The 18,718-nt window shown below is 31.5% G+C and overlaps 1 long non-coding RNA gene across 1 annotated transcript; it reads left to right on the plus strand.

Moving 5' to 3' along the window:
• Positions 1–13,990: 13,990 nt before the first annotated feature.
• Positions 13,991–18,057, plus strand: LOC124353712. Its single transcript, XR_006921618.1, has 3 exons — positions 13,991–14,142; positions 15,989–16,119; positions 17,767–18,057. It is a non-coding gene; the product is annotated as an uncharacterized LOC124353712 (long non-coding RNA).
• Positions 18,058–18,718: the final 661 nt, after the last annotated feature.

Raw genomic sequence — 18,718 nt, forward strand, 5'->3', positions numbered from 1 at the left:
CATATGAAGTCATTCTTAGAGCCAGAAATTGTGGTAAGTATAGGTAATGTTCAGAAGTAAAAGAATTCGAACATTGTAAAATCCAAGAAGCAGAACTCGCGATCATCCCTCTACTACAAAGTCTTCATCTGGAAATGGAGGATATGTGGTAGATTACCATTGATAATTTTAGACTCTTGTGGGCTATAAATAAAGAACAATGACAATATGGTTATATGTTTCAATTCTCGAAATACGATTGACTTCTAAATGCACTGAGGATTAATCATGTTTATGAAAAGTATTTAATAATTTATTAAATATTATTATTGCTGTGTATGAAGTCATTCTGACAGGTAGAAATTATGGTAAGTATTGTAAAGTTCCTGCGCGGTGTAACTGTGTTAAATAATATCCATAAATAAATATTTTTGGAGATATTCAAATCCAAATGTATCAACTTGAATATACCTTTATTTGTAGGATATAACTAAAAGGATTAATAATAATTTTATCTTATACAGTTCATTATGATAAAATTAGTGATTAAAACTTCACTAAACAGTTTCAATTATTTATATTTAAAACATGAGAAATGTGCATAAGACATGATTTAGAGAGACATAGCTTTACGTGGATAATTCAATAGCGTCAGTGAAAACATTGTGGTTATATTTTAAAGATAATGGTAATAACGAAACGAAAATGTAAAATGACGTATTTAAATGGTCTTTATTGGTTGAAAATTAGCGGAGCCTATTACTCGAGGAGCTGAAAAGTGTCATTTCTGTGGTGTTATCTATGTTTCTGACTGTTCACATGATATCTAGAAAACTGACTGGCCCCTAGACTTTACATTGTGCGTGAAGCTACATATGCACATGAGGAACACTGAGATCTCTGATAGTACTTTCCCTCCATAAGGTTGGGCTAAGCGTTAGCAAATATTTTTAATTTGCCCTATGAGTAACTGTGATGTCAACGAGGAAGTAACAGGATAAATAACTTTATAAATAAACTTAGTCCTAACATATGATATTTCAACATTTATTTTTTATTAATATGGTTAAAAAAGTAATAGAGCGGAAATCTATGTTTAAAGTTAGTTAATACTAGATTTCAGTACACTCATGTATTTAATTATGTTCCCTAGTATCCCAGCAATATTATTGCTTAAAAACTCTGTTATGAAACCAAACTTAATGAAGAAAAATGTGAATTTACGAAAAGCATTAGTGGTTAGAAATATCGGGAAATATTTCATCAGCAGAGGAAAATATTGTGCATAAAACTTCATATCTACATAGGGAAGAATGGGTTTTATCATGGTGCATTTCCCGCCATGTAATTTGACTATGTTATCACTAATTATATCACTCAGTATGCTGACGAAATTTCTTATTTGCCCACTGTGGAGGTCAAATTGATTGTATTATAGTACGTCTATCTGCAGATATCTTAATAATCAAACACAACTAATAATTTACTTTTAATTTGATGCAAATTTAGCATATCTGTTATGGGGGGAAAATTAGCGTGGTTACGCCTACCCTTACAGTTTAAAATATGAAGAGACTTTAATGTAATAAATACATTTTTATCAACAGTTATATTACTAAGATACTATCTCAATTTTTTATTTGAAATTTTAACTTTTATAGGATAGATATAGTACATTCCATACTTTACGTCACTAAACAATTATTTTAACATTAAGTATATATAACTGCACGGCAGCAAAAAAATTCCTCTTTTGTATGGGAATATTTGACACTTAATTTTAAATTCAGTATATTTAGTATTTTTTACATATTTTTTGTAACTAGATTGTTTATTAGGAGTATGGTCACCCTTCCTGAATATCTAGGGAACTAATCATGTGAAAACTTTTGGATTGTTTGTACTATGTTTTATACTGATGTAACTCTGATATTCTTCCTAAATCATATATTTACTTACCATTAACGTTTTAACATGCAATTTTATATAGAAATATACATAGTGTATATTTACGCGTTAAAGAATTGCTAAAGACACTGTAATAATAATGTTTGGTGCTATTAACTTCTGTCAATTTGCATATACGGCATTTCATTAACTTTGCATTCTTGAAACTTGCAAATGTCTTATATTACCTGATCTTTTAAATGAGTTTCATCGAGAATTTACATAGTATGCTACGAAAAAACAGGTTACAGTCTAAGATTATAATATTATGTATTGCAGTGTTTTTCAGATTAATTATGACATAAATTTGAGAATGTAGCATAAAATGTTACCTCCAGCCACTACATATATAAAGACTGGATGGAATGTTAGTTGAAATGATTTACTTGGCTTAGTTAACAATAAACTACCATTGCTATTAATCTCAATTATTTGAGGTATATATAGTCGTTATTTGTTTATCTCTTTTTATTATTTCCAGTTTAGGTTATACGATAATTTATGTTTTATAAATTATACTAAAATACATTAATGTTAATAAATTTAATTTAATATGTGTACATTACATCTCCTTGTAATAAAAAACATCGAAATAATTTAAATATAATGAAATTATTCTGAAGCACTGTAATAATCCCGGGCAAGGAAATGACGTCACTAGTCTTTACATGTGCACAATAACAACAGAACTACTCCCATTATGAAATAAAAGCTGTTTGTTTTCCATCTTTTATCTCTAAAAACACTATGAAAAACCAACAAATGAATCGATTTAAACGTGATAAAAGCAACCCGAGTACATAACAAAAGCAATGGAAATTATCAGTTTTATACAATACCAAGCTGAGCAAAAGCCCCAGCTTTAGTTCCTCTTGATTGCTTTCTTTCAGTGTTTTTAGTCTCAATCGATACATTCATTTAATATTTTCATCAATAAATAGATATATCGAATGTTAATTAATACACCAATCAAGAAGTTCATCGATAGTTTTTCCAACTAAAGTTACATTGGTGGAATATATCTCAAAGATATACCGAGTGTCGCTTTTCGGATATACCATTCTATCGCCCTATAAATGAAATAATGATCAATCATGTACAAACCAACTCAAAGAGAATAAATATTTGTTATTCTGTATTGACTAGAAATGGTAAAGAGGCAAAAATTACACAAAACGTTGTGGAGTTCGTTATTCAGTCAAATTAAAAAAATTAAAGCCAGCGGCCTTTTGAAGTTTTGAGCAATAATTTTAACTCAACTAATTCCCAATATATTAGCAAAACAAAAAATATTTTCAAAATATTACTTCCTTGTAAACAACTTTTCTTGCACTTCGATAGTCGATAGTGTATTTCTTATCTTTTCAAGATGGCCACCGTTTGGAATAAGAATGAGTGCACCACAATTATTATCCTTCATAGCGCAAAACAAAAATATTAAGGAATTCTTAGATTATTTACATTATTGTTTGTTCTTAAGTGAATTGGGTAGTATATGACATTGCAGGAATAAGTGTGGATACGGTAACTAATACTGTAATTTGTAATAAATTCGGAATAAAATTGGTACTAAGAGTATTGCTCATAGCTTCAATAAGTGCATTAACTATTCTTAACCAATCAAAATATTTCGTATGGTGGCGCTTTACATTTGTGAAAAATGTTATCTCATTTGGTTTACTACATAAAAACTAAATTGAAAGTTTTAATAAAATTGACGTTCTATTCCAAGCAGCCTTTAATCTTATAGTTAAATCGTCATAAGTAAAAATTTTCACCAAAATAACTTGTTTATTGATTGTTGCTAAATCAAGTTAAAGTTATTATGAACAAACTTATATCTTTAAATCTGCACGATGATGAGGTTTCTAAGCTTTGAAAGTATCACTAGTAATTATATTAACGTGCGCAACCTTAAGAGTTATCGTTGCATCAGTGTTGTGAAAATTAAACAGCTAAACCAACAATGCATCTTGAATTTGACATTTCAAGGTCACAACCACGCGTGAAGTCTACCTTTCCTCCGCTTAAGCGCTTAATAATTAATTTGTTATTATTAAACCCACACATACTATAGTTAATATTATTAATTGCTATATTTTTATATTATAATATTCATAACTTTTTTTATATAGAACTTTATATCTAAACAAACATATTTAGAATCCCGAACTATTATTACCTAGAAACCGAGAACCATGTACGCTGTATACGCACACAATCTCGCTTTTATTGGATTCAAAAAACGAGTTTTACCTGTGAAAGAAATCAATTGTTCAACAGGCTATTTTTGCTGTTCGACAGATCTAAATTATACTGAATTACAGGAGTACATTCAGTACAGGGTACAATCAATTATACCTACCCTTCGAAGCTGACAATCAATTATTGTAATACTTTGATGTTATGTACAGACATTTTGTCTTGGACGAATATAGCTGACTGACTTTAAAATTACACACCCTTTATAAAGCATGGTCCAAACCGTAAATACTTTTTTATGACAACGGAAAGTTTACAAATAATTTTCATAATTTAACCTTATAGCTTTTGCCAGTTGGACGATTACACATCTTAACTCCACGAAATAAGGATGATTTCCATGAATAGTCATGACCACGAAATGATGCTGGTTTGAATTTCACCACGAACCCTCGCAACAACATTCAAACTAATTAACCTTAAGCCTACATATTAATTAATGAAACTAAAACTGTTTCTCTGGAAGGGTTAATCGCGCGGCACTTCATTGCTGGCTGTAATCATCAAAATAAAGAGATAATAAATTAATTAGTTATATTATTTACTTTATTATTGATTAATATAAATATTTGCAAGAAGTTTTCTCTTAATAACCATTATTATATCAATTAATACTTCAGAAACTGCTCGCAGAAATTTGGCTCCGTTGCTAGGACAGGGCAATTGGTCTAACGATTACCACCACACAAGTGTCAGGGGTGGGTGTTTATCTTAGCCACGTATAAAATAATCTGAGATTTTTTTATCGAAGTATAATATATCTCTAATATAATATACTATATAGGGTAGGGGAAGGATATTAAAAGGGTTAAAAATAATTATAAAATTGTAAATTATTTATGATATTTATCAAACCTTGATACACTTAGACCCGAGCGTCAGATACCTAATTAATATAAACACATAATTAGTATTACTGTTTAAAAATGCATAAAGAGAGTGGAATTTATAACTGCAAGGGGTTGTATTGTTTTTAGCAGATGGTAATTTAATATTTATTTACCCTTTTGACAATTTATTTACTCATGTCACAATTATACAATATGACTGAAAAAACGTATTTCAACAAAATCTGACGATCAATTTATTTCTTAGGGGAATGTTTAAAATCTATTACAAACCATGTTGAGTGAAAATAACTAGAGGATCGGTCAGCTGATGAAGTATTGCGTAGGCGTATTTGAAAGTTTTACAACTAGTCTCGTTATTTAAGCAGTCGGCTGAAATAATATAATTATATAAAATGTAATGAACAAGTAACTTGTTGCGCAACACCCTTCCAACGTTTTTCCATAGAATGAAACATCTGCCCACACGGATAAGTTTGTCAGATATTAGTTTCTTCCCCTTTAATTTAAACAGTCACTCAATAGTTATCTCCAATTAAAGTTTAGAAACTGATCTCCCCTTGCTGTCTAACCAACTGATTATTTATAGATCAATTTAAAAAATAATTAAAATTATGTAGTAAATTTATAAGTGTTATTAGAATACTTTAGTCTGTTCAGTATATATTACAGGTATGGTCAACTTTAAATTTAGTGATTATTTTAAATAATAATATATGTACAACGTACTGAGTAACATCTAATAAAATACTGTATTTAAATTAATTTTACACAATACAAATACATTCCAAACATTTGTACTTATAAAACAAATCTATATAAGGCTTAATGCACCCCCAACCTCCCTCATTGAATAATCTAATTAGCGACGTCCATTGAAACATTCAGGGTCTAATGACCAATAAAAAACTGCATGAGATGATCTTCTATCTATAAATATAAATTTCTATACATAAAAATCTATTATATATATAAATTTACTTATGTTTTACAGAGCTTTGCTTTAAAGTGAACAAACATACTCAAGTAAATAAATTACGATTGTCTATCTCACCTTGTACATAATATGTTAGATCTGAGCACATATGGGGAGGATTCTGTATTAAAAAGTCGCAGAATTTCATATTTCACCAGGCATATTTTGGGCTAAGAAGCCCTTATTAATACAACCTTGGGACCAACGGCTTAAAGGTGGCTTCCAAACCATAATCCGATCGGGTGGCAGGCTGCTTGCAAGGACAGGATCGCTTAGCGGTTACCCATCCAAGCAGCAGCCACGCTCGATGTTGCTTGATACGGTTATCTTGCGATAACCGCCGCACCCGCTACACTGTCGTGGTCTTGAGATATTCTCTGAGTCTGCTAAACATGAACTTGTAATAATCTGCAAACTCTCTTACAATATGTGCCTCAAATATGCCTACTTTAGTTTCTTAAATGCAGAGATCTACCATTTATTACATCATAAGTACATCAAACTCATCATCATCATCGTCAGACGTTTCCGTTCTCACGGGTCGTCGTACACAGCCTCTTCCACTTTAGTCTATCGTTCCAGGTCTCCTCTTCATCCACCTGTATTTTCTGTAGTCCCCATCTCTCTATGTCTTTCCACACTTGGTCCTCCCATCTTCCTCTCGGTCTTCCTCTTGGTCTTCTTCCTCCTTCCTCCTTCTCCAGTGCTATTTGTGCTATTCTAGGCATTCTATTATCTCCCATCCTCTTCACATGCCCCATCCACTGTATTCTTCTTCCTTCCATTGTCTCTTGCAGTGAAACTACCTTCAATCTTTCTCTAGTTATTTCGTTCCTTATTCTATCTCTTCTTGTAGTCTTCTCTATCCCTCTTAAAAATCTCATTTCTGCAGCTTGCAATCTGCTTAAATCATTTTTAGTCCACGTCCACGTCTCTGCTCCATATAATAAAATTGGTTGGAAATAAGATTTATACATCAATACTTTTGATTCTTTCCCAATGTTCCAACTCCACACAATCTTCTTTACCATATTGAAAAACTTTCCACTCTTCCATATTCTGTTTCCTATCTCTTCTCTTATTGTGCCCCTATCTGTTATGATACTTCCTAAATAACAGAATTCCTTCACCTTTTCAAGTCTTTTTCCTTCAATGTTTGGGAGAATTTTAAGAATTTTAGTAGTAACTTTAAATAATTACTGTATTCCATTATTTTTTCCAACAAATCGCCTATATATAAGTTAATACACTCCTGATTTAAACAATACATTATGTCCCTTGCAACACAGTTAAGGTAAGGTTTAGAGAAACCCAAACTCATATTACAAAATGTGTTATTTGCCTCCCTCATTTCTCTATGTATTAAGTCAATAAATACTATATATGAAAAAATAGCTGTTTCGTAAAGGACTTGACATTTCGCCTTAAAATTCTTAGCTGCACAATGGATTTCTTTATGTAAACAGTGTAAAGCAGAGAACTAAGTAAAATGTATTTTTAATGTCCATTGTTAAACAAGTGTTATTAAATCTAAAAAAGGTAGCTTGGTGGATTTACTTCTCACCCTTATAAAAATAAACAGTTGTATGTGTAGGTCATGAAAGTTTATACAAGCAAATACGGTGAGGTTAACATAAATATCAAGAATGAAAAATGTCCAATAAGTTTGCCCCATATATCAAGGGAGTGGGAGCATGTGTGGGTGTAGCTGAAAGGCCCATGGGACCCGATACATATATCTCTTTGTCACTAGAAGATCCCTCTAGTCTTCCCAGATCTCAACAGTTTTATTCCTGTGTTGCGTCAGGAATAATATCATAACTGGCAAGAGCCATGAGACTTCGTGACGATAAGTGCAAAAAATTTTATTTATTATTAGCGTGAATATTTTATTAAGTATTAAATTCACTTTGTACCCAGGAGTGTTTCAACATGCCAGATGAACATACACTGAATACAGCCAAAAATGATTTGTTACTTAAATCTGGACAACCTTATGGATGTCCAGGAGTGGCGCATCACAAACCTCAAATTTCGAGATATTGGAGTGCAGGGGCAGATAGATAGGTTTAGTCACGGCGGGAGATAACTGTGGGAATTGGTGGGGCTCCTTAAGTGTTAAGGGCTGTTGATAGCCTATAAATAAGGGAGTGCAATCCCCTGACTGCTTTAACTGGATAGGCTGGTAAAAAGCTGTCTTCCCTTCTTCCAAGGAGAGTTACTGAGATTAATACCCAAAATCCTACTCCAAGGGCCTTTACAGGAGGCAGCCCCTACCACCAACTTTATACTCCAGAATATCCTGTCACTCCAGAAGCTGCGCAAAGTTTCTTTTTAGTACTAAGTGAAATATCTCATATTCCTGTTCTAAGATAAACCACAGAAATATAAAAGAGGTGTATGTATCTTAATGGTACATATCTTAATGGTTCCTACAAGTGCCGTGGAACCAAATTACTTCCTGGACAGAATTGAAGGGGTTGGGGGAAGAAAGTGCTAACCCACACAAAGTTGTTTTTGAGTAAATGAGATTTTAAAGTTTGGCTAAATCTGTAAATCACATTTTATAGTGAAATAACATAAAACTATTTATTTTTACTTCTTTAGAATATACTTCATAAACAACACTTAACTGTTTTAATTAAAGTATCACTATATTAAAAAAATATATATATTATACATGAATAATGTGGGTTAGCACTATCTGCGTAAAGAAAAGCTGTGAATTGGTTACTAATAATGAAGTTTATTTTAAACAGTAGAAATACAAAAAAAACCTTGATTACATTAAAAATAAACTGAAAAAGAGCAAATTAATTGGTACAGTATACAGAACAAGCCTTCATTATTCTATAATTTCTGGTCCATCGCCTTTCTCTTCCTCCGTAGCTCTAAGATGGTTGTAATAATAATGGTGCACTTGTGGAATATATGGAAGCAACTGCTTGATGTCGCCAATTTTTTTTTTTTTTTTTCTGATGTGCTTCATTATATTTTTGTTTCAAAGCAGAAGAACTTATGTTAGGCGACTTCCCTCTTTTTTTAAGAGACACTTTTATGAAGTGTTGATTTATTATGATGTTTTACCATCATTGTCATTGTCATTGGTTCACTTATTGAAAACTTAAAACAAATTGCATTTTTGAACTTCAAAGGAACTTCTTTGAAACTCATCACATTTTTGTTTGTTGGTATTTAAACTAATTTTTAACTCAGCAAGATTATATATATATATATATATATATCTTCTTTTGTCATCTGTGTGACGATGAATTTCTTATTTTTTCCCACATTTTGTAATTAACATCCTCCACTCTTCTGGAGAGTACACATTAGACTCTTTCTTTGGATATTTTTCTATTTTTGCAAAATCCTTATCTGAAGGAAGATATGTGTGTCCAGTAATCAAGTAATAGTGCTCGATTTCCTCAAACATACCGGTTAAAATCATATAGTTATAAAGGGCAACCAGATTGTAATTCTTGTTTTGCCCAGAGCAGTTATCAGAAAATATTACTAACTTTTTACTTTTAATGTTCATGTTTCTTATATATTTTAAGAGACAGCTTCCTATTTCATCGCTACCTCTAGCTGCAATGGTTTCATCCCAAAGAAACATATAGCCGATGTAATTTCCACAGTCATGGATTCCTACATTATAGGTCCAAAGTTTTCTCAAATAAAATGCAGGACCACAGGAAAGCTTTGGGGTTGGTAATGTCTGCTGTAAATCAATACTGATTGTGTGTATATCATCAGGATTTTCCTTACATGTTATGGATAGCTCGTTTAGCGTTTTTCTCAAAGCCTCCGCTTTTCTTAAGTGGAGTTCCCTTTTAGTAGAAGCTTCATTTTTCTCCTGTTCAGAACTAGCATTGTCTGTTAATAAAATATTAAGATGGTCACAAATCTTACAAGTGTCGGATTTAGGCAATTTAAACCCAATGTTGTAACATTCACAAAAGGTTCGTCTATAAAAGTCAGAACTAACAGGGTTGATGTTTCGCTCTTTACAGAAGGACAAGTATAGGTCTTCATATAGTGATTGAAAAAGTCAAATTACTGTCAAAAAACATTCTTTGTGGATTCTGAGATCTGCTGTAATGAGACTGATATGTGGGGATTGATTTAATATGGTCTTGAACTGACTGTACTCTATCCTCAGAAATACGATGAGGACGATTTTCATGCTTACCCCTTGTGTCTGTTTTTGGTGTAGATCCTGATTTAATTTGTTTTAAAATGTTGTTGAGACGTCCTCTACTATTTTGAAGGCCATGAATAGCTAGAAATGATTTTCTGCAGATGCGTTTCATTTCGCCGTTAGTATTAACATTAAAATAATATGATTTCTGACGACGTGATGTTTCTGGAGTGGTATTACCATAACGTCTCTTCACACTAAAAGCCTCAATACATCCAAACAAATAAGCATTTTGTTTATCAAAATTACTAAGGTTCCAAAATCCTTCAAATATCTCTTTCTGAACAGCATCTGAAAGAATTTCTTGGCATTTCAATGGGCAGTGACAGAGTTCGCCAATACACCGGCCAGAAATAAGTTTGCCTGTACTATCTTTATAAGGCCTACCTTCATTTCTTCTTTCCTTGTTTCGTTCCTTGCTTGACTGACCTCTTTTTCTCCAACGAGATGGTAATGCCTTTTCTGGAGTAGGATGTGGTGACCTACTGGTAGCTTTGGAAGATCCAGGATGCGCTGCTAGATTTTGTGGCCGTCTTGCAACTACCTGAAACTAAAGCCGAAAATAATTAGGCCTATTTTACAATAATTTTGATGGAAGACAATGCTAACCGCAAAGAAATATTACTAGGGGTAAGACAATGCTAACCCTCATTTTGTTTTTATACGTTATTTTATTTTATTACAATAATAATGGAATAGTGAGTTGACTATTGTATTACCTTCATTATTAAGCATATTACAAGAGAATGTTGAATGTCTCAGATGAAAATTAAACTTATAAAAACAACAAATGCTAAACGCAGTGTTTGTAGGTTATGTTTCGGTCAATATAGTGCTAAGCCATACTTACATTATAACCCTCTTTTTCTGATGAAGTTGGGAGAATAAAATCTGGATCTGCACCACTGTCATCTCCAAAGATGTCAATTTCACTCGAACTGCTTTCAAACAACCGTTTATTGACACCTTTACTCCGATCTAATGATTTCGCCATTTAGTCTTAGTGGGATAGCACTTCCTTCCAGCAAAACATTAAACACAAACAACATGAGGAAACACAATGCATCGCTTCACTGGCACTACCTGGCGGAAGTTGTAACTATTATCAACACCAACATGTAGTTCATGCAAAAGTACAACAGGTAGCTCGCACAGTCTGATTTCAAGACTTTTGTGGGTTAGCACTTTCTTCCGCCAACCCCTTCAATTCTTAGATATAAAGATCAATTAACCTTCGCATGTTTTTAGAAACAGGGTAAACCTAGACACAAGTGGTTAATCGTAGGATGTAGACCAAGATGAAATCAAAGGCGAAAGATCCAGAAATCATGTAGTTAGTCTATATTGTGGGCTTTTAGAGATAAGGTGGTTTGTACACTAAGAATTGGGCTTTCCAGAAATCACTTGGTGCAGTGGCAATTAGAAGATTTAGTTCTCTTATGACCCATGTTGTGATTAATCTTAATGTTGTGGTTAATAAGCAGGGTGTAAATAAGTCCCGATACTCCTCGATATATTCCAAACGGATTGAAATATCGGTGTACAGTCATCACCATACTTATTAAAATATAGTTTTTGGAACTTTCGAAGGATAACACATTTTACCCCCTCTTTAAGGAGTGGTAGAAGGGGAAAACTTAATTTTTCACATTGCAACACCAATCTTGTTACATGTCATTTTAAACATATATTCAATAGTTAGATACTCGACTAAATTTTAAGTTAAGTACAGATTTCTTATTTTACCATGTGGAGTTAGGGCTAAGAAGTTCTCTCTAACACTTAACCTGGGGTCCAACAGCTTAAAGGTGTCCGCACCACCACCAATGACCGGGTAGGCGATTTGCTTTCATAGACAGGATCAATCAGCAGCAGCCACGCTCGACGTTGCTTGAACTGGTTATCTTATGATAACCGTTGTAGCCGCTACACTGTTCCATTGGAAAAGTTTTATTTAACGTTTTGAAGCTATACCTATTTATATTTAAATGCAAAGAAAATGTGCGTTCGTAATTGATTATTTGAAAAATGAAATGAGACACTTCTTGGATCGATGTCATATTATCATATAAAACTAAAAATTAGGACTGCATTATAAAATTCGTACTTTACTTCACTATGAAAAGTTATGTGGCTTTATTAACTCCATGTATATGACTCTTATTTCAGACATATATCTGATTATAGTAAAATAAAAAAAATACCTATCTTAACCAATTTTGTTGTTGTTTTTCTTAACTTCTATCAACCGCCTATATTCCTAAAATCAAACAAAAGCCCTGAAAATTTATGATAATTGTTTATTATTTATAGAGATTACGTAAAGTATTAATAAATCATTCAAAGTTTTAAACAGTTGAATTTATCCGAGAAATATTCAACTAAAAAACTATGATTTTAAATCTTTTTAAGTAAAGGGCTGGTAATGTTTTGAACCTAAAATTTTAGCTACTTGTAATTGCAATACCATAAATATTAGATGACTATAATCTGAATAACGTTCTTTAAACGAAAGAAACACATATAAAATACGCAGTCTGGTATCCCTGAAGTACATTTCAGTTGACATAATAAATCCAAGTTTTTCTGGACTAATTCATAAAATTAATGTATGCGGTATTTAACCTGCCAGTACAAACCTTAGGATGTTAATGAAATAATTTAAATTGTAGTAGTTTAATGCAACAAAGTTAACATTAAGTTAAACAGGAAAGAAGTTCCATTATTATGTAAGTTTTTATAACAAAGTTTCATTTTGTTGATTAAATAAAATATTTATTAAATACTTTCTTGTCTTATATTTCCACTCCTGGATAAAGTTGAATATCACCTAATAAATATATAAATTTGTATTAAAGTTATTATGTGAGAGGTTTTGTTATACAAATCTTTATTGTTGTAAATATTTTTTGTAACACTTAAAAATAATCTTTCATACGTTACAGATATAATGGTACTGTGGTCTAATTAGTAGATCGATTGGATATTGACAAGTTTAGTTTTATTGCATAGCTTAAAACCATTTCATAAGCCAAGATAGGTATTTTATTTAGAAATCATATCAACTTTATAATTTATATATTTGTTAAATATTTGAGGCTTTTAATTACAATAAATATAAACTTTAAAATACGTCATCTATCAGTTTTGTTATTTTGACTTCACATTAAAATAGTTATTTATACAAAAGCACTGTTTTGCTTATCTACAATTTATTTTCTATTAAATGTTGCTAATGAATAAAATATATCAACACTAACTAAAGTTTCAAAGGTTCCACATATTTCTGCGATTTTCATGTGATTCATTAGAATAAACCTGAACTAAGTCAACATCAAAGCACATAGTAGGCCTACTCTACACAAACACGAATATCCTAAATCAGTATATATTTTAATATGCTTTAAATTAAACATGTTTACCAATAGATGGATGTTTTATAATATCATTTTGAATTATTAGGAATTAAAAATCCTTTTTGCTTCTATTGAAAATCTGTACTGATGGAAATTACTTTTGAGGTAAATAAAATAACACATACATGATGCTTCATAATGTTTCGTATATGATGTTACAGATTACAGGTTATTTTTTATGACTTCCCATTATAATTATATGTCAATACGTAATCAAATGTCAGATGTAAAGTTCATTTCACTGAACAAGACTATCGTGCGATCATGCTGGTGATAAGATGGTGTATGTTTGTCTGGGGCGCCCCAATCAACTCGTAGACGTAGCAATTAGGTAATCAGGAGTAATCACGTAACATTAATCTTTACATGTGCATGCTGACACGTCAAGGTGAACTGCGGCACTTGCAACTTGACGTCTGCGGTGAAATTCATTTCCTACCTGGCTGGTGGAGATGGCTTCCAACAAGTTGCTTTTTGTATCCCTGCTAACCAGTCCTATTCGCTATTTCAGTAAGTTATAATTTTTGGGATTTTTATTTAATTAAAACGAACTATTAACGTTGTGTGTTTCCTCATGATAGTTTTGTTCACTTAATAATTGAATAATACACTTGATGTTTGACAATTTATTTTCAATTGTTTATTGGGTCACGTAAATGTAACAAATTATTTTACTAAAATGATATCTCAACGAGTACAGCAAATCAAAACTATCTTAGGGTGGACTGAATATCTCTTATAAATTTTGTAAGTAGGCAGATCTCCTAATTCCTTCGTCGTGTACTTCAGACCCACCCAATCGTCGAAATCAGGAAACATTTTTATATACTTTTCTAACAAAAGATATGCTTTTACCACATTTATTTTATTATTATTTTTAGATCGTGGTCCCCGAAAGCTTACATTTTACAGATTGGGTTCTGCACTGACCATTAAATCAGGAAAACCATCTTTACACCATTAACCGAAAATAGTTAGTTAAATAAAATAACATGAGAGCATTAAAAATTTTACTGAAAAAACGTATTTTTATGTTTTGTCCAAAATGTTAGAAAAAGAATATATATTTGCTCACACGTGATGAAAGAAAAGTGACCACATGGTACAAAAAGAAACTAAATTTTCTTCAGTACACTATGGTACATTATTTTAATCATTACAGCAGTCAGTTCTTTCTTCTTTCAAGGACTCATTAGTTAGTAACAAATAGTATGCCTAATATGCTAATGCATTAATACGTATCTAAAGAAAATAAATGTGGATAAATCAATAAATAACTGTGAGTGTAATAATTTTACATATTCATGGGTCAAGTAAGTAATTTACTGGTAGTATTTAACTATTACTTACTGGTAGTTCCAGTATGTAATTTTCAAATATTAAGATAAATTATTTAAATTTCATATAAGTTCACGTTAAATGAGTACGATAAACATTGATTTATATATTATGAATAATATGATATAATACAGACAATAATTTAATTAAAACCATAACACAAAAGGTTTGGTTCTCTTTTTTGTATGCTACTACAAGTACTACAATTCTATATGCAATTTTGCAGCTCAAACTTTTAAGCTAGAAATATGGTGCTTAAGCAACAGTCGAAGTTTTCGTTTCAGTTTTCCTATCATGGCTCTTCAGTTATACTTTTTTTTAGAAAAACATTTCCAAATTAGATTGAATTTCTTACAAAGTTAGCTTTAATAGAGCTCAATACTTTTAATATTTTTGTGTATAGCCTCTAAAATATCAAAGTTTAAATTTTTACTAACTTTTATACTTAAATTCATATAAATCTGCTTATACTGCAATGAAAAGTATATAGTATAAAATTGCATGAATTTTAATTTATATTCTATTGAAATTAAGGTGGACATCAGTAATTTAGTAGATATAGTTATTTACTATATCTATTTATTACTATATATTTATTTTTATTTGCATTTTATACAAAACATTTAAAGAAATTATATGGTAAACTTTGCGATTTAAGAACACTGATAGTAACTGACGTTATTATGGTTATCCAGGATATGGGCCACTAAGTACACAATGTTCATTTTAGTATCCAACACAAAATTCACAGCAATATAATAATTTATTTCTATTAAATTTGAAAACAAAATTTTTAGAGAACGTGCAACGAGTCATTTTGTTTTTAGACAACTGCTCAATTGTTTGTACTTGCATTAATTTCTTCACACAACTTTCACTCTCATTTTCGCTCTGTTTCCAGATCAAAGTATGAGTCAACAGTGCAAAGATACTACACGATAGCAATAATTCATACAGGTTTTTCAAGGGTTTTGGCCAAGTTATACCTGATAAACCTAATACTGAGACACTGTTACAGGAATGTTACAACTACAAAAGGAAGGCTGACCCCTACAACACCTGCAAGTATGTCGAAGATGGATGCTCATACAGCTGTCCGCGGGGTAAAGTCTTCAGCGAGAAGGACCAGTGCTGTGTAGCACCTCGCAAGTAATTGATTATAGTTTTACTTCCAAACTAAGCGACCAGATTGATTAAAATAATACCCCTAATTAGAATGTTTTAAGAAGTTAGGATTTCACTACTATTTGGAAGTAAATAACATTTGAAGACTCAATCGAAGTCCAAAAACCTCAATAACTTTTGATCAGTATAAAGTATCTTTTAATTTAATCGTACTATAAATATTTCTCTAAGGCTATTGTAATTTGTAATTGCTTCAGAAACCCATCTTTACTTCTTGCAGAAGATTTTTATTCTGTGTTACTATTTATTTCTAAGATTTGCGTAATCTTTTATGTTTGATATACTATTGTATTTTACACTGTAGTATTACACTTTCTAATTCAATAATGTAAATTAAATATTAATTTAGCGTATGGTCATAAAAATATTAATAAAATGCATCCATTTCAAAATGAAAAGTGTACTAATAATAAATTTACTTGTTTTTTTAATTCTTTAGGTACTTTAGTTATTTATTTATTACAAACCAACAATATATTTTAAAACAAAATAGTTCTATACCATAACTGTATAGGATACCTTTCACATTTTCTATCCACTAATGATACTGTTGTTCTTTGTTTAAAATTTGTTATTGACGATGGGAGGTTTGAAAGGATGAAAGGATTTCGGACATTTGTAACACTTACAATACAATACACTTATAAGATATGAAGATTTATCTTAAGATAGTTGAAACTAACAAGTCAATCTCATCATTCATTTACTTTCAACGAATTCATAAAATGTTATAAACTTTAACATCAACTACTTGTATCTGGAGCACTTTACCGTAGCCTGTGCGATTCATTGAAAACTCTCCATTCGATACTGATTTTTTCTTAATATCATTTCATATTTTAGTTTTTTTCCGTCAAAAAGAGTATCACCTGACATGATTACCTGGACTGATATTGTCCCATACTCAATAATTGTGAATACTTCCAGGAAAAATTTTAGCCTCTTCCTTATATTCACCTTCATTAAGCCAGGTCTCAAAATCAACTAAAGTCATGAATAGCTTAGGTTAAATTATGAGTGAATGAAATGTAGCTCGTCCAATTCTACCTAACCACGTATACCGTAGATCACTCATATTATTGGTGTCTAACTAATTTTGAATGATTTAATAATGTGCAAATAATAATAATAATAGTCAGTTTTCCTATAACATTTTTTAACTAAACCGTAAAGGTTTATCTTAAAACTTTACTGGCTCGAGAGTTACATCTACCACATCCCGCGTTACTTAAAATTACAAATTGTAATAATTTGGCACAATCTAGATTATATTGAGTATTACTTGTTTTTTGCATGTCATACAAGTGTCAGAACATCGTGTCAATGATTTTATGGACAAATGCACTATAACCGATGCTCCTCAGAAGTGCATGATTATTACCAATTTGGTACCAACTTATGTACAGTTTCGACTTGCGATTACCGTTGGCTATTTACATGCAATGTGCACTGTGGAGTTTACTCTTTTTGCGCACAACTGAGATTTTCCCATATGATTGCATAGTGTAAGATACGCGCGAAGCTATTCGATTTAAACAGATATACATACAACTAGTTTAAAATATACAATGTTCCTTCAAATTATTTTTCATTAAATCCAAAAATTTCTAGGTCTTGTCGATCTGCTCCTTCATGTAAGAAAGACTACGACTATGACACCTGCGACAGGCACTCCAACAGGAACAATGGGAAATATCAGAAAAAGAAGTCAAGCTGTGATGACGATTATGATTATGACAGCTGTGACAGGAAATCTTACAAGAACAACGGGAAATATCAGAAATCAAGGAAGTCCAATCCCAAGAAGTACAAGAATTCCAAAGGAAAATACGACTCTGATTACCATTGGTAACCTTGTTCCTACATATAGCCTTTCGTTGCTTTAAATAAAGGCGGCAGGAACGTTTGTCTTCTTCCATTAAACCCTGATACCAATTTATTTAATAGCTTTTATAGGGTTATAGTGTTGTGGTTTAATTTAATACCACTGATATACTCATGGTATACAAAACGCTATAATCAGTTTCTAACAGTACAATGTTGAAATTCTCTAATACATTCAATAATTTGCAAACATAGTAGATCTAATCATAGCATTTGAAGGTAAAATAACTCAAACAAGCTAATTGGTAAAGACCGAACAATTTAGAAGATAGCGCGGCACGGAAATGGTGACGTCTTCCATCATCTGCAAATGGCGTACTCCTTTTGCGGCACTTCCGAGTACAGCCCTCTACAAAATATGACAGAAACGTTATCCTATAACAATACTAAATTTCGTTTGGACTGTACCACGCCTTTCATGTAAAACGGAAGGTGCTCGGCTTATGCTCATGTGCTGACATGTGCTTCCTAGATGGCCCGGTCTGTAAAGATATGCTTAAATATAAAAATTACAGTAAATTTGTTAGTCATGCAATTAAAACATTTTATAATTTTATTTAAGCAATTCAAAGTCCTAAAAATGATTTATTAAGTATTTTAATACGTGAGAAGTGGTTTTACGAGTGGAATGTACAGTATAAAATTACTAAAATAATAGCTACATCATAATCACTTTAAT

This window comes from Homalodisca vitripennis, chromosome 2 (assembly GCF_021130785.1).
Source record: "Homalodisca vitripennis isolate AUS2020 chromosome 2, UT_GWSS_2.1, whole genome shotgun sequence".
NCBI lineage: Eukaryota > Metazoa > Arthropoda > Insecta > Hemiptera > Cicadellidae > Homalodisca > Homalodisca vitripennis.